Raw genomic sequence first — 27,650 nt, forward strand, 5'->3', positions numbered from 1 at the left:
CCTCTTTATATACCCTTTCTCTCTCTCCCTTCCCCTATTCCCTTTGGTAACAATTTCATTTTTGTCTACATCCATGATTTTGTTTTATATCCCACCTATGTGTCAAATAATATATTTCTTAGCTTTTCCTGATTTACTTATTTCACTCAGTATAATGTTCTCAAGGTCCATCCATGTTGTTGTAAATGGCAATATATCATCATTTCTTATGGCTGAGTAGTACTGTATACATATACCACATCTTCTTTATCCAATCCTCTATCAAGGGACACTTTGGTTGTTTGCATGTCTTGGCCACCAGGAATGAAAACACATTAAAGAAGGCAGCGAGAAATCTGCAACTGAAGATTGTAAGTCTCATGGAGAGTTTTCAAAACTTTTCTTTGGAAAAAAGAAGAGCACAAACTTCACACTTCTCAGCAACCTCTACCCTTCCCCAAGGGTACTTATAGCCTGGCATTAAGAATTGGAGACAGTTCTGGTGTGTTCTCTACAATAGGACCACGCAACCATCTATAATCTTCTGCTTTCATGACTTAGGTCAACAATGGGCTTACCTTTCTTTAATTCTAAAGTAATAATGAATGTCTGCATCTGGATTTAGACTCAGAATTTGTTGGAAAACACCAGCACCACTAAAGATCTAAATGAAAGCAATCTCATTCCAGTGATTATTGTCAACAGTGATTGTATTAGTCAGCACTCTTATTGAATATGAATGGTGCTAGGATTCACATACCATTCAAAGCAACTGTCCCTATACTTTAATTAATATATTTATTTTTAATTTCCAGAAGGTGTTATAATTACTTTCAGTTGATACAAGTGTTGGTCTGAGGTCAGAAGCACTTGCATCACCACCCCTCCCTGCTGTCATCATCCATTTGAGTTACAAGATGAAGACAATAGGAAGCGTAACAGCAGTGGCCAAGCCAGGTCATGAGCCAGATAAAATTCCAGAATCATCTGGGAAACTGTTAGAAGTCCCTGTGTCTTGATAGCACAATCTGAATGAGGGGAAGGAGAGTGGAGAGAGAGGCTCAAAGGCAGAATAACAAATGTCACGAGGAAGCTATTTTTAAGCCTAGAGGTGACAGTGAGGGTAGAGGTTTCCTGAACCACATGGCGTTATCTTAAAGCTAAACCATGTGTCTGCATTTTAGAACTATTAGCTAGAAGCATCTCAGTGAGTAGAGAATTTGTACTTATAACCAGATAAATACACAGTTGGATGACAAATAGCTTAAAGCTACGTCCCCACCTCTCTTCTTATGCTTGGAACTATTTTTTGTAGAATTATCTGAATTTCTTTATAAATAGCCTTAAATGGTTGTTGTTTTTTTAAGAAAAAGGTCATCAAATATGATAAAGCCATATTGAAATCATTCTCAAAAGATTTAACAATCATTCATTTTTTTCTGTGAGCAACAAAAATATAACAATGTGATGAAAACCTACAGGGAAAATCCAGACTTGAAATACCAACAAACAACCCTCCCCGCCCATGAGCAGGAGACAGTGATGCAGAAATGCAGTAGCCTAAATTAAGCTCCAATGAAATGTCAGCAATCTACACGCGGAAGAAAAGTGACAAGTGGAAGCAGGCACTGTTTACATTCATCTCTCTCTCTCATGAGCTAGTCTTCCCAGTCCCCAACATACACACTCTCAGTACAAGAAGTCTAACTTGTTTAAAAAGTGAGAAACCAACTGGCGGTCAGGACTGTAGCCCCCAAAGCATTGCGTGTGAATACTAAGGACTTAGCAGCCTCCTCGGTCAGAAAAAAAGAGGGAGGGAAGCATGAGCTCCTATATTTGAATTCCCAAATAGATCTTTCCAAAGGAATTATATTGTAAGGGTTGGTTAGGTAGAGCTGAAACAATTCTATTGATTATATTCTCTACCTTGGGTAGGTACATCATGGGCTAATGAAGATTTGTGGACCAGACGGAGAGCTAACCAGCTTTTAGAATATTATTTCTATAGGGGGAAAAAAAGGCTCTAAACTCCAGGCAATAGATTTACAAATGAATTGTTGGGACACAACACATCTGTACTTTGGTGACTACTGAGGAGTGGCAGGAAATACTATTTTGAACTTTGTGTTGAAGACAGATGCTGGATGATGAAGAAAAGGTCTGTGCTGAAATGTTCTGAAAATGTCACATCTGAAAATGCACTCTGCTGAATGACTGCTGTCACCCTCCAATGTGCAAAACTATCTCCCTGAGTCCTGGGGTGAGCACCTTCTGCACCTGCGCTGAGCTAAACTGGTCTTCTTAAAGCCACCCTGCTTAGTTTGCATTGCAGTGTCTTCCTGTCCTCTGGGGGGTGTTTGCTCTACACTTTGGTTTCTCTACACAAAAGCCACTCCCTGGTGCTCTCCTTCTCAACTCTCTCATCAGCCAAGTTGCCCTGGGATAAATAACCACATGAAAACAGGCAGGCTGACCACACTCTGGGGCTTCACTTGATAATATAAGCCATATAGAATGGGGAGAGGAAGGGAGGACAGAACTATTCAAGAAGCCAGATGTGCTATCTATGGTAAACCCAAGTTTTACAGGAAGTCATGATGTAAAATTGTTTCCTTGGCTTTTAATGAGATTTGAAGCCTATTAGCTTGCACATAGGTAGTGTACTCTGTCAGCCTTCCAAAAAAAAAAAAAAAGTTTGACTTGTTCTAACCTGTTTTTGCAGATCAGGACTTCATTTGACAATGTTTTAAGATGACATCTAGCTTTTCAGTTGTCTGACTCATATTTAGATATTTATTAATCATCTAGTGTATGTCAGGCATCAAAGATAAATAGATACAGACCCTTACCTTCAGGAGCTCACAGTGAAAGAAGAAAGAATGACACAGAATAGAGTCGGGTGGTTGCAATATACTTGGTGTGCTCTAAGTAAACAAAGGAAGGCACAGCTGAGAGAATAACTGCCTGACTGCTGGGCGCTTCATAGAGGAAGAATATTTAAGCCGGGCTTTGAAGGATGTGAAATAAGTGGCTAAGCACATGAGAAACAAGGAGCTGAGAAAGAAGATGGCGCCCTGGCCGGTTGGCTCAGACGTAGAGCATCGGCCTAGCATGCGGAGGACCCGGGTTCGATTCCCGGCCAGGGCACACAGGAGAAGCGCCCATTTGCTTCTCCACCCCTCCGCCGTGCTTTCCTCTCTGTCTCTCTCTTCCCCTCCCGCAGCCAAGGCTACATTGGAGCAAAGATGGCCCGGGCACTGGGGATGGCTCTTTGGCCTCTGCCTCGGGCGCTAGAGTGGCTCTGGTCGCAACATGGCGACACCCAGGATGGGCAGAGCATCGCCCCCTGGTGGGCAGAGCGTCGCTCCATGGTGGGTGTGCCGGGTGGATCCCGGTCGGGCGCATGCGGGAGTCTGTCTTACTGTCTCTCCCTGTTTCCAGCTTCAGAAAAATGAAAAAAAAAAAAAGAAAAAAAGAAAGAAAGCAGCATCTAGAAAAGGGAAAAGATACAGAGTAGGGTACCTGATGGAGGAGATGGAGTGGCAGGTAGCAGGAACCAGGACCAACAGAAGCTCAACACCTAAAATGTGGGGGTGATCAGATACTCTCAACTCCCCACGCTCAACTACAGAACCATTTACTAACCAAAGGATCACAAGTCGGGGCTGTGCTTCTTGTTAAACTGTCTATTTTCCACTAATAAAGCTGGAATGATGACTGCTCTTCCCATCTCTACATGCCTCGCAAGTGGACCACTTGCCGTAGAACAGCTGCCTAGTTAGGAGGCCAAGCGGCAGGGAGCACACTCAGGAGGGAAGTCATTTCAGAATTACCAGACATTAGAGTTCCGCTTCCCCAGACACCTGTAAGTGTGTTTATTCCTGCTAAGTCACCTGGCAGCAACTTAAAAGCATAGGTTTTTCAATTAATTGTAAAGTGGCAATCAGTCTGTGGGGACAACGATATGGAAGAGTTGGAGGAATTCAGGTCTCGTCATGGCTGTGTTTTCTCACTCCCCAAAGAGGCAGAGAGGACCTAATTAGAAAAAAAGCTAATGCAACATCTTTCCTGAGGTGCTTCTTAAGGGGCAAGGAGGGTTCTTTTGTTCTGCTTTCCTTTTGTATGAATTTGCAATAGCCAGAACCCACTAAGGCACTGGGTATAAGTGTCTCACAGTAGCATGAAGTAGGGTGATGCAGCATACACTTCTAAATGGGGTGCAAGGACAACTTGCTTCAAAGTGCAATGCTTAGCTTTTGCTGACCCTGAGCACCAGTCACAGGGGATGAGCCATCAAACCACCCATTGTGACACTCTCACTTTGGGCCACTGAGGATCTATTCTAAAATAATGGTTTTTATTTCGACCTATTGTCAGAGACAATAGGTGTTGCATTTTAAAAATAAAAGAAAAATAAAAAAATAAGAGGACTTTATAAAAATTATTAAATATTCCTCAGAATATGCATTATACACAATTATGTAATTTTTATAATAATTATCACTAAATCATCTAAGCCAGGATACTTCTATTTTCATTCTGCTTTGCCGCTCCTTTTCCTAGACAGATACTCATCATTGGTGCTTTCCTAGAGCAATCTTTTACCTGATTTTCATTTTCTTCTGTTGTTTGACAGAGTCCATTACTATCTCAGATAATATGCTGGCTAAATGCGGCAGACTAGCATATTCAGAAATAAAGTCTTTCCTATTTCCCTCCTTAGAACAACATTCTCGCACAGACTAGCCAGATGCACCCCTTTGTGCAAACCCTAAAGGCTAATCGTTTTGCCTTTATTTGCTTGAAATTGCTTTGTGCTAAAGCAGATGGACTGCAGAAAAACTGCTCTGGATGTGCTTTTTCATTCATTCAGTAGCATGAAGTTCACAGGACAAACGGTTTCAAAAAATGGAGCCAACAATCAATTATTTAGTAACTGATTAAGTAGACAATTATATAAACCTCTTGCTCCTCAAATTTCTCTCTGTTGACTTTTGGCCTTTGAACCACCTTACTGTAGACTGCTCTTCAACCAGAGGACAGACAACACCAGGAGCAACAATGGGAGCAGACTCATAGTTAGCTGCTCTGTGCCCCATTGGCCTTAATTATCTACAGTTGTTTGAGAATGTATTTTATTTTATTTTATATATATATATAATATATATATAATATATATATATAATATATATTATATATATATAATATTTTTCCCCCCTCGAAGTTAGAAGTGGGGAGGCAGTTAGACTCCTGCATGTGCCCGACCGGGATCCACCCATTATGCCCACCAGAGAGCGATGCTCTGCCCATCTGGGGCTTGCTCCATTGTGGCTGGAGCCATTATAGCACCTGAGCTGGAGGCCATGGAGCCATCCTCAGCGCCCAGGCCAACATTGCTCCAATGGAGCCTTGGCTGCGGGAGGGGAAGAGATAAATAGAGAGGAAGGAGAGGGGGAAGGGTGGAGAAGTAGATGGGCACTTCTGTGATTCCTGGCCAGGAATCAAACCCAGGACTTCCACATGCTGGGCCGATGCTCTACTGCTGAGTCAACCAGCCAGGGATAAGAATGTATTTTAGGACAGAGGTTAACAAAGTATGGCCCCTAGCCCAAATCTAGTCACCGCCTGCTTTTTGTAAACAAGTCTATTGGATCACAGTACTCATTTGCTATGTGTATATGTGTATTGAAGGCTGCTTTCACACTACCATAGGAGAGGTGAGTAGTTACAACAGAGACTCTATGACTCACGAAGCCCCAAATACTTACATTCTGGGCCATTTCAGAAGCAGTTTTCCAACCTCTATCTTAAGTGCTTACGCTAGTGAGATTGGCTTCTTAGAGCAACTTCTGAGCCTTATGTTCTCACACTGGCTACAATAGGGACACTGTACATGTCAAGGCTACCTTACATGATCAGATATGTAGAAAAAGATATTTTGGAAGGACACTTTTAACTGCAAGTAAAATAAAACTCCGAATCAACTGCTCTAAAGATTTTGTTTATTCATATGGTAGGTTGAGAGGCAATTTTTTTAAACAAAAGATAGGTTATGTTTATTTAAAGTCACAAGCAGTTGACTCTGTGTGACTCAAACCAAAAGAAGTCAATTGCACTTCATTATGAGTCCTAGAGTTGGGCCAAAGTAGGAGCTCTGCTTGGGCCCACTCACAAGTTTCTCACGAGGGCAAACGGCAGGTCACCATCAGCAGGCCATTGATATTGTTGTTGATCATGGTCTCAAAGTCCTCTGGAACTATCTTGGGTACTAGGGTTAGCAAGACTCATTAAGAAGTGACCCACAGGATTGTCAGCTGACATCTTTCTAGACAGCACATCTTCCACATCCTGCTACACTGTGCTTAGAGCATCCGGGATGTGAGCCAATGACCCTGCTACTGTTGCAAGTCATTTGAGAGTCTAATCATCCAGTTGGGGCTAAAACAGGTCTTCATGATCAGGTCAATACCAATGGATAGAATGTCATAATACACATATTTCACTGTCAGAGGTATGAACATCACCCCCATGGTCGCCCCCAGGGACACTCATAAAAGTGCTGACACAGTGTTGACGCTCATGCGTCCATTCTGGAGGCTCGTGCCCATAGTAAGGTGAATGGGGTTGGGACTTCCTGTCTATAGTAGTCATGGAAGAGCACAGAGTGGTCTGTGATGTCATGGCCTATGGGTTCCAGCCCAGGATGAGCTCATTTGGAGAGACTTTCTGTGCAATTAATTACATGTTCATAGCAGTCTCCATGTCAACAGCTACCTCATCTTCTGGCTCATTGTGCAGGACTGAAAAACAAGTGGTGACTTCCACTGAACCACTGCTTGTCAATGGTTCCCAGCAGGGCTCCGATAACTTAAGCAGGGCCCTTGTTATGTTGCTCGTAGCTGTCCACGATGGAAGCCAAAATGACAGCTGGACTACATGGCCGCTGGGGGAAGGGGCCTAATAGAGCAGGACCAGACAATGACTGCAGCGGGGTCTGCGGTGGGGCTGGCGCGGAAGCTGGGGTCTGTCCTGGAGCTGTGGCTGCAGCTGCTGCCGCTGCCAGGTTTGGGGATGGTGCTGGCGCTGTCGCTGTCACCGGAGCTGGAGCTGGAGCTGGAGCTGGAGCCAGAGCCGGAGCTGGAGCCAGAGCCGGCACTGGAACTGAGGTCGGGGCCAGGCCAGGAGCTAATCAGGGGCTACAGCTGGGGCTGGAGTGGTCGAGGACACCCGCTGGTACTGCCGCAGTGGCAGTCTTGCTGAGAGTTGTTGAGAAGTAATTTAACACCAGGGGTAGTTTTGTTAGTGGCTTGGCAGCTCAACAAATACTCAGGTTCTTTGGGCCCTCCTGGCCTGCTCTGCTTAGTCTGCCTCATTTGTGCTTCAGACTACCTCTCCTTGAGGCTGTAAGACGGCTGCTAGAATTCTAGTCGTTTCATGCTGACACAACAATGTCCAGTAGCAGTGGAACAATCTTTCCTCCTGTCTATTTTTAGAGAAAAACTATTCCCATAACTGCCACGCCCACCCTCAGCTGCCTTGCCCTGTATCTCAGTAGCTGGAAGAGTGACTGACAAGGACACAGGGACCACTGCTTACTCAGATCATGATGCAGTCCTTGGTGCTGGGATTGATGTCTGTCCCCTGGAGCTTAGGCTTAGCTAAGAAGAATGAATACATAAAACAGAAAAAAACTAGGTTCTGCCAGAAGGAAAAAGGAGAGGGAGGATAGATGTTGAGTAGGTTACCAATGATGTCTGTTATCGATTGGCATGAATTCCCTTTCACCACTAGAGAAATAACTCACAAGGTACATCCAATTAGTGACCAGCAAGTTGTACCCTATGTACAATATATATATATAGTAGAGGATACTTTCTATTTTAAAAATAAAAATAGTGCCATGAACAATCACTACAAATTTGAGTGCATAATCTTATCTCTCTGAACCTTACAAGGTTAAGACAAGATGGAAAATTTCTTCAAGGTCTGAGATACAAAAATCATTATTAATTCAAAACCATGGATAAAAAAGCATAGGGGCATTTGAATAAATATTTTATTTAGATGCTTTTTTTATTTATAAGCTGCATTTATACACAAAAAATATGAGGTAATTTAAAAAAATTAAATACCAAAAGGCCAAATAAGTACTCATGGGAATTGGTGGTAGTAGAAATTAAGGGAAGGAAAACATTAAAGAGAGAGGTAAGGGAGTACCGAGAGATACATGCCATATATTCCTGGAGATTTGCTTGTAAAAACCTCCTAAAAACTGAGCTCTAAGCTTTCTATTGTTTGAAGCAAGAAGAGAAACACAGTAAATCATAAAACCACCATGTCCATGATATAAAATCACAATACTGGTTTAGAAGAAGCATAGTTCTGCTTGATATTTGGACTTAAAACACATTTCACTCATGTCCACTAATAAAGAGGACATTGTAATAAATATTGTTTTTAGTATAAACACTTTAAAGTCTGATATATTAGTCAAAGTGATGCTAGCCACTAAAACAAACACTAATATTTTCATGCTTAACACAATAAAAATTTATTTCTTGCTCATATAACATCCACTGCTGGTGTTTCAGGACAGTGGGTGGCCACAATATTTCCGTCTTGTGGGTTCATCCTTCTCTGACGACTCAGAGTCATCTGCATTTAGTTAAAGCAGGACTCCTCTACCTTGGCACTACTGACATTTTAGAATAATATTTTGTCATGGAGGGCCATCCTGTGCACTCACTGTAGGATGTTTAGAAGCATCATAGGTCTCTATCCACTAGACCCAGAAGCATGACAATCAAAAACTGCCAACTGTCCCCTGGGAATAAAACTGCTTCTGGTTGAGAACTGCTGAGTTAGAGAATGTAGAAAAAAAAGAGTAGAGAAAGCACAACTCCTTTTTTACTGATGGATAATTTACACACATAAATGATCAAATCTTAAATGTTCAGTTCAATGAGTTTCAACAATTGTTACATCTGTGTAATAATCACTATCCAAAACAAGATATCACCAACTCCCTTAATACAGAAAATTCCCTAGTGCTTTCTCTAGCCAATTGAGCATCCCCTCCCAGGCAATTGCTTGATGATTTCTATCACCACAGATTAGACTATCCTTGGACTTTACATAAACAGAATTATACAATATGTATCCTTCTGTCTTTAGCATCTTTTTTGCCCAATACAATATTTTGAATCTCAGGTTATTGAATAAATCAGTAGTTCTTCCCTTTGTGTTGCTGAACACTACTGCATTATATGAAAATATCACAAATTTCTTTATCTATAAACTGTCACACACATACCATTGGTGAGACCCTGTATTAGGACTCATAAAAATGTAAGAAGGGTTAGAAGTAAGGTCGTTAGCTGGAAAGACACTTGTCAGTGACAATTCTGTACTCTGGAAAGTGAAGCATAAATCTCTTGGAGGACAGTTAATTACCTCTGTCATATCTAGCATCTGAATGGGAGAGTTATATATTGCTTCTGACCTTTAGGCTAGAAGAGACAAAATCTCTTACATTACATGGAAGTACTTGCATTATATATATAAATTTTGAAATGTAGGCTGAAAAACTATCAGCTCTATAATCATTCTTACAAGTCAGCCATGTTAAATAATAAAAATAAACTCATATTGCAGTTACTTATCCATATGTTCTGACTAAATACTAAATAGCCCATCAATATTCTAATAAAGAACTTTCTGCTAACTCATATTAGTGCTATTTTTGTACATCTTTTTCTTGAAGCCTCAATATTTAAAAAATAAATTATTTGGCATCGATTAGAACATCATTTATCATGTGTAAACAGTAATATGCTTGAATTACCATATCATGTTTAAAATCTGTAGACTTGTAATTCACAAAGGGCTCAACTTGAATTTCACATGATATGAGTATATTTGTTTTAACTTAGAGTAAAAAGAAAAAGTATAATCCATAATAATAGAAGGGTAAATTGAATATATATCACAGGCATTCATGAAAGGAAGTTCATATTCATGAATTCATAAATATTTGCAGAATAAAATCTTTCCCAGACCAAAAGGGCTCTAGCATCCTAAAAACATACTGTGAAAGCACAGCAGTCTTTGTTTGAGGAATGCAGAAAGGTAAACTAGATCAGCACTCTCTGCTTTAGTTTTACTAATGACCTAACATGTACAAAAACTTGATAAAAATACATAAAAGGAAAACTGGTTGGAGATAAGTTGATATAAATATATCCCTCATTTTTAAAGATGGACCTATTAGGTTTGCATCGTATCAAAATAGAAAGTTTCTATATGTGTGCACAAATATGCCATCATATGATGACCTTTTTGATTTGCTTAACCTAATACATTCTCAACTCTTAATTCTTCATTGTCTTTAAAATACTTGGTTGTACTCATTGCGTATTTCTATGTATGTGAATTTTTAAGGATGTTTCCAATGTATGTTCTCTCAAAGGGTTCAGACCTAAGTGTGGAAGATCTGATTAGTGTAGTCCTGGCAAGGGTCTCATGAGGATCTAGGGCAACATTGAGAAACAGCTTCTTCCCCTTTCCTTCCCTCACCCAAAAGAAGTGCAAACAGACTGGCTCAGAGACAAAGGGTCCTGAGAAAGTACCTGCAACAAGAAGGTCGAACAGAGTGAGGGTACTGGGAGGCAAGCAGACCCAGGAAGCAAGAGAGAGTAGGCTCAGACAGATAGATGGCATCCGATAGTGCCAAACAGCACACAGTGAGGGTCCTGGGGCTTTGGCCCTTAGAAGTCAAGCAGAAAAAAAGGCACCTGCATTAGGACAGTTGGCTTGTGGGAAAAAGGGTCCAAGCCATGGGGCTGGATTTGTGTCCAGAACTCTTATGTCCAAGAGGCATGGGGACTGGCAGGACTGGGTTCCTGCCCTAGAGTGGCAGCTAAGTCATCAAGATAGGACAGGGGCAGAGAAAGAAGGGCAGCTTAACAGCTATTTAAACTAGCCAAAGGTCCATGAGGTCAGGCTAAGTCTTGAAGCAAGCAAGCATGACTGATGCTGCTTTGAAGAGATGTGGAACAGACCTTTCTCGCCCCTTCCCAGAAAGGGCCTGAGGCCAGCACGCCCCAGAGGCCTCCACTGTGGTAAGAAGAGGAATGCAGAGGTTGGGAACCAGGGACACCTGGCAAGCACAGGCCAAGTGGGACCTCCTGCTGTTAACTTTAGAAAAAAAATATTTTTTAATTATTAATTTTAATGGGGTGACATAGAATTCTTAACACAGTCCAACTAAATGGACAGTCTTTTATAAGAACCTGAATCCATCTTCACAGGGAGAAAGCCATTACAGGGGGTTCAGTGGTCAGAATAGATCCACTCTTGGACTTTCATTAAGTCTTCGTGAAAAATAAAAACCCTGGTATAGTTTACTTCTGTCCTAAAATGCCTTGAAACTCTAACATGTTCATTTAAAAGGTGTTGCCAGAAAGAGTAACTCTGACTAATTTGCAATGCATGCTTAGTCAAAATGTTAATTCACAAAAAATTGTGTTAATAATATAATACACTTCAAAGTGAATCTTATATATTCTACAGAATTAACTAGAGTTGTTCAGGGGACTGTTAACAAGTTGCTGAAATGCAGAAGCTTTTGGGTTTGTTGGGCAGTCATAGGCTATTAAAATTGTGTCAAGGCAATTTCAGGGGCAGGCAAAAGAGAATTGCTACTCTATGCAAAGCCTTAGGCACTGCTTTCAGATTTCATTAAGAATGACATATGCATGCATTCCCGATAACTATTAAAGGTGGGCTCCATCTTAAGAAACATTAATTATGAAAGGCAACCTTCAAACATGTCTAAATTAAGAGAATGTTATTTGCCTCAATAAAGAATTTCCTATTTACTCAACTATTTTTCATTCATTCATTCATTTATTCACTCAACAAATGTTTTCTGAGCCTTCTCATGAGTACAGAACCATACTATGAGTGATACAAGATCCTTGAGGAGTAGATACCCCTGAAGACACATATTAATAATTAGCTACATCCAGTAGGTAACAGGTTAAAAACAAGATGTGATGAACATTAGAATGGTGGTGATAATATTTCTAGCAGAAAATTCAAGGGAAGCTTCACAAAGAAGATGGCAGCCTCACTGACATTCAGATATAAGAAGATTTTAAAAGTTAGTGATAGCAAATAGAAAAGATGAACAAGCTAGACATGCATAAAAAGGTGAGCAAAGAATGAGGACAGAGAGCTATAAGGAATGTCCATGACACAACAAAGGAATTCATTTATCTGAGTGTGGAAGTTGAACAAGAGAGTGGAAGTTGAAAATAAAGTTGTAAAGGTAAGCTGAAGATGAATCAAGAGCCATAAATGCTCCAGGGTCAGGACTGCGTGATTTGTTAGGCAACCAGGATCTAGGAACCTTTCTGCAAAGAAAATAATTATATTAATGCTTATTTAATGACTGCCATGTTTGCTTTTGAAATACTAAGCATCAAGGACAGGGAAAGAAGATTGAGAACAGCAGTATCAGATAAAAACACATCACCATAGTTTGGTAGAGAAGGAACAGGAGCCTTAAGGCATGTAGAGTTATACAAGGAGTATACTTAGAATTAATGTCACACATAGTTGCCTAAAGGGAACTAAACTGTGCTATACAAGACAAATCATGGTGCTACCCAAACTGAGCGTACATGGTCAGTTGTGGCTTCAAACAGGAGGTGGCTCCCAAAGGAGTTTCCAGTGGCCCCATCATCAATGGCCTTAGGGAAGATGCAGACACACACAACAGGTGAGAGTTTGACAGAATTGTAGCATTGTGGTGCCACCGCAACAGCTAAGTAAATGCAGTGGTCAATGACACCTTTTATATAAAAGCAAATCAAGATCAAGTTATGGATGAGGGTCTGGAGTAAGGAAGGAGTGGACATTTCATAGCAGTCCAAACCCTTTGGGGCAAGAGCAGTGGGAGCCTCATAGAAGCTCTAGACAAGGTCAATTCAGAAGCAATTTCCTTGGCATTGCTTATACAGGTTACTCTGCAATTCTTTTACAAGTAGGAACTGGAGACTACGATGAAAACCCACATAAGGCTATATGGGAAACCAAATATTGCTCCTATAAGAGTATAGATATGATTATTCACAATGCATTCTCTCATCAGTGCTATTAAGTACCAAGATGAATAACTTCTCTAGATATTGAAATGTCCCTTCTGAAATTTAAAGTCAGAATTCCTGTGTCCAGAGAGTGTGTGTTTGGAAGCAAGACAAGAAAAATGGTACACTCTAGTAGAGTTTCATGTTACAAGGCTTATATGTGGCAAGACAAGCTATACTTTGCAGTCACTTCAAGAACAATAATTTATGACTTTCAGTTTAGACACATGAAGGAAAAGAGCTGAGTACAACAGAGAGTGTGAGTTTGGGGAACTGGAAGAACAGTTATACTCCCTGTCATAGAATAGTAGCTGGGAGGGGAAATTATTTTGGTGAGATGATGATCTCAGTTAAGAACATGTTGAGTTGGATGGAAAATCCAGAGAAGATACAGGCATCGAAAAGACAAAATGAGAGATCACCAGAAAGGTCAGAGCGTAAGAACAATTATTTCTCAAAATAAACCACAAATAAATAAAAAGATACTCTTAAAATAATTATTAGTTTTCTTACAAATTTCTAAAATTATTTCAAAAATTTTAAATGAGGTATACCTTTAGTTATCTTACTGTTATATTTTATATTAAATCAAAAATCATTTTACATTTTAAGATTAAAAAGAAAAATAATACTCTTTTTTAAAAAATTGTAAAGTTCTGATATGTCCCCATCTCCCTTGTACATAAAGCCATTTGCGCAATTGGTTTCCAAATCCACACTCAAAACAAAACAAAACTACACTAAACTGAAGTAAAACACACCTAAATGAACTCTTGAAACCAAGAGAACACCAATCTGTTACATTACAAGGACAGAGACTTTGCTAGTTCACTGCATTCCCCATGCCTAGAAGAGTGTCTTGCCAGATGTCAATAAATATCAAAGTAAAAATTTTATTTCTCAACAGGCATACATTTAGCGGTTTAGATGGAACTCTTCTTACCTGTTCAATATTGCCCTTCACAGTGTAAGACATTTAGCAACACTAGTCATTTCCTGCTCAATGCCTATAAATCCTACTAGAACAACCAAAACACGCTCACCCAATTTTAATGGCCCTTAAGAAGAGGGATGGGTCTATTTTAAGATCCATTATGCGAAATGTGTAGTTTATTATTGGCATCTACTTCTGAACCACAATCAATTTCATGAAACTCTGTAAAAAAATATCTAGAATATTTGAACATAGACCTTAATGAGTTTCACATAAAGAAAAATTGCCATTGTTAAGAAAAAGCCCACTGTCCCAGTGGAAAGATTCTGAGTCTGATAGGTGCTATTAAGTAGAGACAAAAAGAGTAAAAGTAGCCTGCCAGCATGTTCTAATGTTCAGGAAGACCAGCCCAGTCAATCCTCTCTCTTGAGAAAAACCCATTCGTCTATTCTCCTAACCCCTTATTTTAAAAAAGTATGTCCAAGTTTATAGTGAAAGTCAAGAGGAAACAGGATTCAGTTTTCATTTTACAGCAACTTCTCCAGAACACTATTCCTTAAGACTATAGACAGAAGAGTGGGGAGTGAGGGTGTTATATTCAGTGGGACACTTGAATCTATGTAAACACAATAAATTAAAATTAATAAAAAGTTTTAAAAAAGACTACAGATAACTATTCCAGAAGCCAACCTTGAAAAGTCCTCTACCAAAAGAAATCTGTCTTGTCCAAAATGTGAGAAATCTTTCAAATTTTAACATAGAAATTAATTTTTTTCCACCAACAATGCTCTCTTATTTGAATACTGCAACAAATATTTTTGGTTTTGGAATTAAATGAACGCGCAAAGATTTTAAAAACACCCTAAACACATCAATGAGCTCTGTGTCAATTTTTATTGAATATAATACAACAAAATCAGTTTCTGGGCTATGACCCCAGAATTATAGAGCCTGCTGAGTGTGAATTTTGAAGAACAAAAACTGTTTCCAACTCTTTGTTAGGAGAAGACCCACGACTAGATGACTGAAAGGCTGGTCTGAGGCACAGCCGACTCAGCTTTTAACTGAGCATGTGACAATCTGAATTGCTCACTAAATCTGATGTTCTAGGCAAAAACTTTAGCTTACCATTGCTCAAAGCTCCAGATTTAATATATAATGGCCAAACAGTCATGTTGTAAAAAAAAGTGAAGACACAATAAGGAAGTTTGGGTGGTGATAAATCTGCAAATGAAGATACTGAGCACAGAGCTTGGCATATATTTGGAGTTCAATAAACGTTTATCAAATAAAAAAATAAAAGAGATGACCTTAGTCACACAGAAATTTTAAGTTACATTCAATATTTTCTACTTATAGAAGACAAGATAATGCCCCATACATTTTATAAAGATTTCCATCAAAATGGTTAAATATTCATTATAAGTGCCCACAAGAGTAATAGCCAATTATCTGTCAAAAACTCTCATCTAGAATAGCCCATTTTCAACAACCCCAGATATTTTTAAGCATTACTAAAATACAGGGTATGAGTAATATTACTTCTAGCGTACTAGAAAATGGATATGAATGTTTGAGAGCTGGCTTCAGGAGTTTAACCTAATGTGAAGCTTGAGGATATACGTTTGGATTTGAAGCCACTTTCCAGCTCTCCTCCCAGAGAGTGGACACGCAGGCACCCATCATAATTTGCAAAGAGTGGTGCTCAGTGAAGCCAATAATCCTCTTAGAACAGTGAGGTCAGTATCTCTCTGCTAAAAGACTGCAAACAAAAGCATGGGAGTGTTTAGCTACGGGCACCACCACAACACAGAGCCCCAGAACAGCATGCCTGGACAGCAACTCAGAAAGCATCTTCCTCCTACAGAAAAAGAAACAGGCACAGAGTCTGAGTTGTCCTAGGTCACAACAAGAAGTTCGTAGCTGAGATGAAACTGGAAATCGGGTCTTCTAAGATGAATTATGGAGGAACATAACTAGGGCAGTTGAGAAGTACAGCAGTGTATGTGGTGATGCTATGATGCAGAGCAGCAGACACACAATGAAACATTCACCTTCTGACTGTTTAGACCGATATCCCATCAGGTAGTTTGAGGAAAAATCAAACTCCCCTCACCCGAGCTCGGGGTGGCTTCAGGAATATAGGGAAAGAAAACCACTACAAGCATACATTTGCTGGCTGAGGTTTGAGTCCAAGAAAACATATAAGGCTTGCTGGTTAAAATGATAGCAGTTCCTCTAACCTTTGCTGGCCTGCCGCAATGAACCCACCATTAAAATGCACGAGACACAGAGAAAGGGACCCTGTTGACTATGGTGTACTGATAACGAGGAGCAACCTTCAGTAAGAAAATGGCAGGCACTTTCCCTCAAATTTGGATAATACCCAGCAGCCTTTGCTTTCCCAGCATTGCTATCGTTATCTTTCAGCAGTAAGTTTTAGCTAACCATCTCAGAGTAGCACTCTGGCATTCTCATTTATTTGTTCAGTAAACTTCAGTTGTGTACAACATGTGAGAAAATACATGCACGGGGTATGCAAAATGAAGGGCCCGATTCTTGTGTAGGAGGGATGGAGAGTCAAGTTAGACTCAGAAAAACAGGAAAAGCAGAAGCCTCAAAAAATTGTAGGGAGTATTTTACAAGGCACCACAAATTTAGAGGAGCAAAAGGAGGGCAGCCCACAGGAAGTAGAGCAGGGCGCGAGGGGAGGTAGGGGTATGAACAAGGGAAAGATCACGGAGAAATGAGTTGTGCAGCTTAGAAGGCTCTTCCGGCCAATGTGAGAGAGGGGCAGAGTGACAGGAGACAGACGGGGAGCCATGCCAGAAACGGGCCAGAGGGTGTTTTGCGTGAGGGCGGAAATGTGGAAACAGCAAGCCGGAGCTGGGCATGCGCTAACAATACTTCAGGCCCCCTGGCAAACGGGGAAGCCAACAGTGCCTGCTCATTTAGATGGTGGCAGGAGAGTGACCTCCACATGGACAGAGAGTTTTCAGTTGAGTAAAGGTGGTGGAGGATGTGTTCTGAGTGTAAAGGCTGTTCATTAGCCCCTCGGCAAGGCAACCAACGGGCAGTACAGACACAGGCCTCGGGGCCTAGGTGCTTTCCCTGACCTACACACAAACTGTTAAAAAAAAAAAAAAAAAAGGCTCCAAAATAAAAAAAAACTGCAAAATTGCTATAACTAAATGTTTAATTAAATGTACTCAAAATGTATCATTGTGTCAACTTCATTAATTGTTAAATTTAGTGTTCATAAAAATTTCATTACATTTAGAAAACAATTTGTGTGTTAGATATTCCCACGTTGCAAGAATCCCTGAGTAAGCACGATGGTTGTAAAAAAAAAAATTGCAGTCAATTGTAAATTAAGTTAATATTCCATTACCAAGTAAATTTAAAAATAAATTATAATTATTTCATATTTTCCTAATTAAAATATATTTAATGTGGGTAAGTGTTAATATATTTGATATAACATTTAAAAGCTTCCAGGGCGCTTACAACAAATATCCCAGAGAGCCAGTAAGGATGCAGGGAAGAGAGTCGAGGCAAAGGAAGGAACCCTAACTCCTCCTCGCCTAGGAGCAAGTTAGCATCTTCTAGTAACTTGAACACTGTCTCCAGCTCAGGACTTAACTTCTGTGTGCCATGTATGCCTTTGGATGTCAGGTGAAGCCTAGAGACCCTCCCCAAAATAATGTTTTTAAATGCATAAAGCAAAATGCACAGGATTACAAGAGAAAAAAATTGGAGTGAAATGTAACTATTAAAATACTGTATTTAATGTTTTCTGTGATAAAAAAAAAAAGATAGCATAACGTATATGCTTCTTTATAAAATAACAAGATCCAGTTTCATTTCAGAGTGAGGAACATTAATGATATTAGTGTCTTCAATAACAGTAATGTGATTTTAAAATATTGGTGCTTTTTATAGTGTCAGGTGTCAGGAAATGCTAATACCACTATGGTCTGCTGCTTAGATTTATAATCAAAAGAAATACTAAATTTCAAGATGCTAGAGCAGTTAAAGATGTAATTTACTTTCAAATAAATTCACAAATCTCTAGAATTCTACCCACAAATCCCTTGGAAGGTCGTGGACTCCTGTTAAAAACTGTGCAAAGAAACTGAACAGACGGGCACAAATGTGAACAGAATGAGGACCAGGAGCAGAGATGCGTTTTCTGATGTGCAGGAACATCAAATTCAAAGGTGCTCCCTCAAATATCCAGTGCCTCTGTCTAATCTTCATACATTCTGGAAGAATCTATTTCAGTTCATTTTGGATTTTATCTTCCTTAGCAAAACCTCATTTGAACAGCACTGGCCTTGGAGAAATACACACACCCACACTCACATACACAAACACACACACACACACACACACACACATCCCTCAAAGTTTGAAGACAGTTACATAAAATGTGGGGGGGGGAATACAAAATACAACAGTCAATAATTTAAAAATAGATGATATAATATAAAATTTGGAAAAGGTTATGAAAATTTTTAAAAAATGGATTTAACCACAAGACATGATAATCAACCTTACTAGCAAAGTATCAAATAAATAACATTTTATTTTACTTATCATATTAGCAAAGCTTTAAAAGATTAATCATATCTAGTATGTATGAGGACGAGGTAAAATGGACACTTTCATACATTGATAGTGGAAATACCCATCAGTACAAACTTTCTGGCGGACAATGTGGCTACAGACTATCAAAAAGCTGAGGATGTGAGGGCGATCTGGCTGCGACATCTGTCACCCCATTGATCGCCAGGGTTGATTCGGCTGATCTGGCTGGCTAGGCGGGAGTCCCCTTCCTCCCTCACCGCTCCATGTGCGTCCCTCCCGAAGCTGCGCGCTCGGTCGAAGAGGACGACCTTCCCCGCTAGAGGAGAGGACCGTTCTTCGGTCAAGGGTATACGAGTAGCTGCGCTCCCCTGCTAGAACCTCCAAACAAGTCTCAAAAAGCTGAAATTTGCATATACTTTAACACAGCGATGCCATTCGCAGGACTTTATTCTAAATAAATACCTTCCAAATAAACAAAAAATAGTTTAAAAGTCTGATATAAGATAAATATCTATTAACAAAATATTTATTAAATAAATTGCAGAATATTCATTCATCATAACAGTAAAAAGAGAAAGCATTAAAAATGATAACTGCTAAATATTTGACTAAATTATTTTTTACATAAAAAATAAGACACAGAACATTATCTATTGTGTGACCCCATTTCTGCCAAAAATATATGCGTATGTATATATTTTATGTAGAGTTCATATATAAATATTATGTATTGTTTATAGTTTACATATAATATTATCTCTGTAGATATGTATGTATAGAAATGCAACTTTATTTTATTCAAAATAATATATATTTGCAGATATGTCAAAATTAAAAATAACAGAAAGGCTCAGTACCGTACTGCTAACAATAATATCTCTTAGGAGTAAATTTTTTTCCAACTTAAATAACTAAATTAGCTAATTAAATAATCAATTGTATATTCTTTTAAAATTAAAGAAGAAAATAATATTTCTGTTTGACAAAAAAGTAACCTGGTTTTGGTGACTGCCAAAGGTAGACAGCTTTGAAAGGAGCCTTTGACTAACGGAGCTTTCAACAAGAATTCAGGGCTTTAACACACTTGCTTAATTGAGTCATTTCAGTTACTCAAGCAGTAACTAAGATGACAGCTAAACAGGGAGCTTCCTTCCTGATTATTTCCTAAAGGTCCCAGGATCTCAGACAGCTGAGTCCAGGGTGCCCTGGACAAGGTTGCCCACTCAGCACTTCCTGAAGGCCAAGAAATCTGCCTTAAAAGTGATGATGTTCTGTACTGACAGAGGCCTGGCTAAAACCCAAGCATTATTTTCTCATTCATTTATTCATTCATCCCACATGTATTATGTACCTATTATGGAAAAGAAATAATAGAATTCCTGCCCTTCTGGACTTTATGGAGAGAAGAGAGCCCTTGGAATATAGAAAACACACAGATACACTACAGAACAAAAGGCTGAGGGTCACAGGTCACAGTGGTCTTCATGGTGTAGGTGCTATTTGAGCTAGACCATGGATGAGGAAAGGGTTTCTCAAGGCAAAGAAGAGGGAGAACAGGCAGTCGTTTTGGGAGGGAAAACAGTGAAAAGGAAAAGAGGAAGGGAAGGGAAGGGAAGGGAAGGGAAGGGAAGGGAAGGGAAGGGAAGGGAAGGGAAGGGAAGGGAAGGGAAGGGAAGGGGGAAAGCGGAAGGAAAGGAGGAAGGGAGGGAGGGAGGAAGGAAGGAAGGAAGGAAGGAAGGAAGGAAGGAAGGAAGGAAGGAAGGAAGGAAGGAAGGAAGGAAGAAAAAGAGGGAGGGAGGGAGGAAGGGAGGGAGGGAGGGAGGAAAGAAGGAAGGAAGGGCTAGTGGTGAGTGCTTACAGGATGAGGAGTATCTGATGTGACATGAGTTAAGGTTCACCTGGGCAAATGTCAGTAGCTGAGTTCAGAAGGTTGACTTGGATAAGAAAACAAAGGCCTGTTAAGGGATCCTTGAAGAAAATGCCCTACCTGGGACCCGGAGTTCCACGGCCCCGCATGTTAGATGTTTTCTTCTCAAGGGAAGCAAGAGGATTGATTCACAGATTATGCTGGCTGTCTTGGGTTCTCCATCCAGATACTCCAAGGCCTGTGGTACCCAGCCAGCAAGCACTGAAGGCAACCTTGCTTCAAAGTTGAGAGCTGGAAGGTGGAGTGAGGAGGTTGAGGAGAGGTCAAGGGGCATGACTTATCTGCAGGTCCCCAGCTGGTTTAGATAGCATGCTCAATGCCTTTTATACTTCTATAAAATATCAGGGACACCATGCTCATAAGTGTCCCAAATGAGGTAAAAGAAATATGATAATATGTCCCTGAGGATGCACCCTATCCGTCCTAAGTAGAAGAATACACGGGGCCAAATCTCTCTCCCCATTTCCAGCACCCATTCCTGGTGTCATCACCTAGTCCTGCTCAGGTGTAACTCACAAGAATCCTCTAATTAAGTGACTGAGAAACACCCACCTTGGATGTAGGACCCCTTGTACAGTTCAAGAATTATATCCCCACACAGGGACATAAAACTACAGTCATGCCATTGGCAAAGACTTAAGGGAGAATAAAATCATTTGGCCCATCTCTGCCTTTAGTATTCTGCAACTCCTATGTAATGTCAAACAAATATAACAAGTGAGGCAAGCCTTAGTTTATCAGCACTTAGAAGGGAGTCGTACTCTGCCAGGAAGTTTAGGTTTTATTCTACAAGAACATGCATCATCAAAGGTTTATAAAAGGGATAGGGACAACAGCAAATCTAAATATAAGAAAGGCAATTCTGGTCACAAAATTTCTAGGTTAGGTAGAAGAAAAAAAACGAACTTAGAACAAGGGTCAGGAGGCAGATGCATCAAGCCAGGTGGGCATTGCTGAAGGCTTGATCTTGTTCTGAAACAGCAGGAAGGGACAGAGATGAAGTGACCGGGGTCAGACAGGACAGAATTGCAGGATCTGAATATGACAGGTGAGTGGAGCCAAATGTAATTCAATAATTTTTAGCCTGAGAAAATGGAAGAAGTTTGGTATTATTAAATTATAAAATGACATATAGGAAGGAAAGCCAGTTTTTGTGGGGGAGAGCAAAAGTCAACTTAGCATCATTATTATAGACAGAAAACAGCCAAAACTCCACAATTCTGTGACCACTGTCCCCCAAACCCATGAGCCAGAGGTCAAAAAAGAAACGGGACATTTGATATCTCATATTGCTTAGCACTCAACTCCCTTCTTGGGGAAACAAAAATAGACCCTTCAGGATTGTTTTATTGAATATACAGTAGTAAAATGTACACAATTTTTGTTTTATAGATGATTTCATCCTCTGTCTCTGCTCTGATAGGAATCAGGTAATCTTCTTACTCTACACATCCCCAGTATTCCTCCCACTCTCCACCCATTTCCTCCAGGTCCCCTCTGTGGCCTCATTTATCTTCCCAGCAGTAGGGTTCTAAACTCACCTCACCTTCCATGCCCTTCCCTTTGCTTTCCTCTCCTCTCCTCACTCTTGATCTAGTGTATAATTTGGTGGGTCAACAATTCAGGCAGGGCTCACTTAAGTGGTCCTCCTGGTCTGAGCCAGGGTCGTCTACTCTCTGAGTTTGAAGCCAGCTCTTTGGTGGCTGGTGCTGGCTGTTTCCTGAGTTCTATGATGTCCTCTACCTTTGCCTTCATGTCCTCTCATCCTCCAGTCAGCTGGCCCGGACTGGCTGCCAGAGTCCAAGAGCATCAAGAGTCTAAGTGCAACGCATATGTGTTTTCATGGTTCTACTGGTCAAGGAGCTGGAAACAAATTAGGGCCTTTACTGCAGTTGGTCCTTCATCTCTAAACATGTTAACTTGAAATTCTCTCAGATCTGTTCACTTGTCTTAATCTCCACATTGTTGTTGTTTTTTTTTACCCTAATCCTACCCCCCTAGACCTCTGCAATAGGATCCCAACATGTCCACTCACTCTAGGACCTCTTTCAATTTTTTCCCCACATTGCAGCAGAGTGATTCTTAAATGTCACATCTGATCATTCCAGTCTCCTGGCTTTCACTCTTCAATGGATTTTTTTTTTTTTTGTATTTTTCTGAAGCTGGAAATGGGGAGAGACAGTCAGACTGACTCCCGCATGCACCCGACCGGGATCCACCCGGTATCATCAATGGCTTTTCATTACACTTAAAATAAAGATAAAAACTTCTTTAACTAGCTTTTAAATAAAGTCTTCGATCATACCTAGCAGGTTACACCTGCTGTTCCAGTTTCTTTATTGATAGCGCTCTTTCACTCTCAGAATTGTCCCAGTTTGGGTGATAAATTACATCCTCACCCTTCCCCTAAAAACCTCACTAAGTAGATATGGCTCTTATTTAGTGCTCCTCCTGGGCTCTTCTTCCCTGTCTGCTTTGCTCTGACCTCGCTCCCCTGCTCAGATGCTTTTTGTCCCTCCCCAAACTTTCATAAATACTTTTCCCTCTCCCTGGAATGGTCTCCCTTACCTCTTTACTCAGTTAATGCCTATGTACCTTAGAAATCACTTACATAACACTTAGTATTCCCTGCTCAGAGAAACCTTCCTTCAGTTCCCAGCTCGGGAATGACCACTCTCAACACCAGGCCCACTCAGCCACAGCACCGTGTGGGGTTGCCACTTTCAATTGAGGGCAGAGACCTTGTCTTTGTCGGGCTTTGCTCACCACTTACTCTATTTCTGGAATAGGCACAAAACACTGATTCATGGATTATGTAGGTCAATAATTATTGCATAGAAAAGAAAAGACATACTTGAAATTATAAACCAATCCACCAATCCAGTTTCCTTCTGAATCATAACATCAGTTTCCAGAGAATATATAAATCCCATGCTATTAAAATTAGGAAGCAACAAGTGATCAGTTAGTCCAGGGAGAAGACAGTACAGGAAGGTGACTCATCCAAGATCATTCAGTCTCTTTTCATGTCCCGGAGAAGTACAGACAGTGACTCTAGCTTTTCTGTTTTATTTTTAGATGACAAGACTTGCACTGAGAAGCCTTAAAGTCTCTTCCAGGCTCAGACGGTCTTTGCTATGATTTGTCTTTACTTTTGCCTCGGTGGTACTCTATTTCTTTCCCCTTCTCCCTCCTTTCCTTCCCTTTACCTCCTTTTTCCTCATTAGCTATGAAAGCAGAGCACTACTGTCTTGGACTGTATGCCACAATGCACACACACACACACACACACACACACACACACTAAAAACATAAAAATATAAAGTCTGTATGAAGAGAGGTATGCATAGGGAAGACACACTAAAGACCCTATTTCCTGGTGTTCAGGAAATTCCAGGTAGAGTTCTACCTTGAATTTTTCCATCCCTATTACAGCGATGGATATAATGGATAATGAGAGATCAAACTAACTAATTTGTCAATTCTAGGATGTGATACCATGACATTCATTTCTGGGGTTGCTAATGCCAAGTAGTGACCTTCTAGGATTATGAACAACTGAAATGCGAAGAGGAAATTTAATAAGAAAAGGTCAACCGTCACTCAATGCACCAATAAAACAAGATTTTTTTTCCTTTTACAATAAAATATCAAAAATTTAAAAAGCACTGTATCTTAGGATACATATTCAGTGCTTATAACCCAAACTACAATGACTGTTTCAATTATATGGAGGATAATATTTGCCAAGCTCTTGAGTACCTGAAATCATAGACATTCCTTTAAAGGTCAACTGTAAAACCAAGTTAATAACTGAAGAAAAAATGCCTTTTTCCATTAGCAATTCACAATAAAAATAATCTTGTTTTATATACAATTTTTTCATTAAATATATTTTGGCACAAACACAAAGCTAATAGATGGATTATATATAATTACAAGGTGATAGGCTATAAAATGTCACAGATTAAGAGGAGCACTTCCTATCTCAAGTAAGCAATAGCCATGTACCATGTTCACTCACCTGTGCTTCCATAGAGGGTTTCAATGGGGCTTCAAGAATGACACGATTAAACAGCCACATTTGTAATATCTATTGAAGTCACCGTGCCATGACTGAATAATACCACCCATGAGCAGAAGGGCGGAGGTACAACCAAGTGCACTGTGACCTGGCTGAAGTTGTGTGTGCTGTTACCCAGAGCTGTTCCAAATATCTAACCTTCTTCTGGCTAGACTTAAATATTGGGGCTGGAGGAGGACCAAGTAATGACAAGACCTACATGTTCCTCCAAGTAGAGCGCCAGTGTGCAAATGCCAACAACATATTTTTCACTGTTTGTATTAGTTTAGGTTCTTTAAAACAAGAATGTTATTGAACACTGTAATATTTTCTCTCAGTTGTTCTAATTCCTGTCAATTACGTAAAGCTTCTTCAGGAAGCGTATCTGTCCGCAGCATCTAGGTTTGGAATCCAGAGCATTGAACTTGCCCACAAGCTCATCCTCGTGAGTCTAGTGCGTGTTTTCCCCTGTGAGATAAGGTCTCAGCCTCATCCAGCCCATCAGACGGAGAAGGAAGCACCGCGGCGGAGCACCCATCCCTCACCAGGCCCTGTGCTCCCTGCTTGATGATTACATTATCAAACTGATTCTTCACAGTAGTCCTGGAACATACCAGTAGTTGTCGCTATTTTTCAGATGAGGAAACTAAGTCTTAGAAAAACCAAGGACTTGACCAAGGTCACCCAGCTAGCAGAAGTTGGAGGCCAGATTCAATCGCAGGGCAGTTCCCAAAACCTATGCCTTTGCCTTACATTACACCACAGCCTCTTGACCCCTCCGATTTTCAATAGATAGGTAAGGCCATCAACTCTCAGCAGGGACGGGGGAAGAAAGGGACATGGCCCGATGACCATTGCCCCAGCCCACCATCGGCTCTGGGAGGAAGAACTCCTTCAGTCACTCCCGTAAAGGACGTTTTACAGGAACTTGTCCTTATTAATATCACCGACATGTTGAAATGGCCGAGCCAGGAGTGCAAGTGTGTTCTTAAAAATAAAATGCTGTTCATCAGAGGCTGCCACAGGGAGGCGGCAGGATGAAGAAGGGACTAGAAGTGCATGACCTCAGTTTTGATTCTACTGCCCTCTGAACCTTCTTCATCTCATTTGTAAATGGGCATGGTAATGCTCACAAGATAAAACCTTCTGATAATTACGTAAAGTCATATATGCAGAGCTCCCAGGGCTGTCCTCATGTGACACAGGGCAGGTACCTGAGATGAGTTTTCTGGATCCAAGTTCAAAGAGACATTTTACTTCAGATTAGTAGAACTTTGTGCATCATCCCTATTTTTCAAATGAATTCTTGCAAAGCTTTCTGGTGTTTATCAGGAGACATCCATCATTGTCTCAGCATTACCTGCACCAAATCCAGGTCACATAAAGTTATAAATGCATCTTGTATTCTAATGTCACAACCCTTGGCTGGTTCTAAGGCAAGCAGGAAATCTTTTATATGTGTGTGTGTATGTATGTGTGAATATATATATATATATATATATATATATATATATATATATATATATGCATGTGTGTGTGTGTATTCCTAAAAGAACACATCCACCTAAACAAAACCAGTCACGTGGCAGAACATAGTGAAGGAAACAGACTTCTTTGTTCTGCAAGAATAACATTCTGAGCATGAGGAATGCCCAGACATTACTAAAAAGAAACAGAATGGGCACACGGGGTCACTTAATGGGAAGACAGTGGGCATGATTTATGACATAGCTGTTAGAGAGGAAAGACTCGCTGTGCTATGTAGGACAAAGGAAGGAAGGGAGGCGACATTCGCTCACACCCCTCGCTGCCACTGGGGAAGAGATGAAGATAAATGGACCCAGACATGTAAGGAAAGAAATCTGATTAAAAGTGAGTGATAAAATTTTTCAGGAAAGAGTTGGGACTTAAGGGAGAGGGGCATATTTTGTGAGATACTGGCTTGTTAACCAAGGAAATCTATCAAGGAAAAAAAAATTTTTTTTTGAGACAGGAATGATGTGCTTGAGATCCAGACACCTGAAGGGAAGCGAAGGCCGAAGAGCCAGAGGCCACGTGCTGGTGAGTCAGCAGCGGTGCTGGGAGGCTCCTGGGCGCCCTGCTCACCCCCTGGCAAGAACGCCCAGCACATAAACTAACGGTTCAGAGCTGGAATTAGAGTGAAGCCACAGAACAAACAGCGCTTTTCCAGTGTATGGCCACCAGAAACCTTTTAGTTAACCTCACCTAAACAAAAATATATTCTGACTCATTTCCAGGGGCTCGTGTAATGTGAAAAGTGGAAGACGCATGCTAAGGAATCTGACCTATAGCTCTTGCACATCTTAAGATCACCCAGTGGATACGCTTGATCTCTTCACCCCTGAGTTAGCACCAAAATGACCCCTGGACAAGAACCTCTGGAGTGACAGGTTCCTGTTTTCTTCTGGATGACAGAGGATTAGGATCTGAGGACAGCTACCTGTTAGTGCCACACAAACTGTGCTAACAGCCTTAATTTGTGGTAAACGAGGGGCAAGCCACGAGGACAAACAGTGACCATCTAACGGTGCAAGTTCCGAACCTGGAAGCCATTCAAAAACCATCTTCTCTGTCACACCCATTACTCAGCTCTTCCATTCTTACCTACCTAATTATCTCTCAAATCTATTTATTTCCCATTTGCCACTGCTGCCGTGACGCTCATCGAAGGCCATTACTCTTTCAGTGAACTGAAGCCTGATGTTTGACACCACCACCACTCTCTTCCCATTAACTCACTCTCTCTGCATCCGATGATGGGCGTCCTTAGCTGCAGAGGGTGGGACACATGGAAAGTCATGTGAAGATGGACTGCGGTGTTGTAGCTGCAAGGCAAGTTTCGCCAAGGACTGCCAGTGAGTGCCGGCAGCGAGGAGAGACACATGGGCCTGATTTCCCATCGGAGCCTCCAGAGGAGGCCCTGCTGACACCTTGATTTCATACTCGTAGCCTCCACACTGTGAGGGAATAAATCTCTGTTGTTTT

General features: G+C 40.7%; 1 protein-coding gene and 1 pseudogene across 2 annotated transcripts in view; both read right to left on the reverse strand.

The window, feature by feature from the left end:
* The window catches only part of ZMAT4 (zinc finger matrin-type 4), a 369,306-nt gene that overhangs the window by 184,462 nt on the left and 157,194 nt on the right, over positions 1–27,650 (reverse strand). The gene's annotated exons all lie outside the window — the stretch shown is intronic.
* LOC136403247 (eukaryotic translation initiation factor 3 subunit F pseudogene) lies at positions 6,159–27,247 on the reverse strand (annotated as a pseudogene).

Source organism: Saccopteryx leptura, chromosome 4 (assembly GCF_036850995.1).
Source record: "Saccopteryx leptura isolate mSacLep1 chromosome 4, mSacLep1_pri_phased_curated, whole genome shotgun sequence".
NCBI classification, from domain to species: domain Eukaryota; kingdom Metazoa; phylum Chordata; class Mammalia; order Chiroptera; family Emballonuridae; genus Saccopteryx; species Saccopteryx leptura.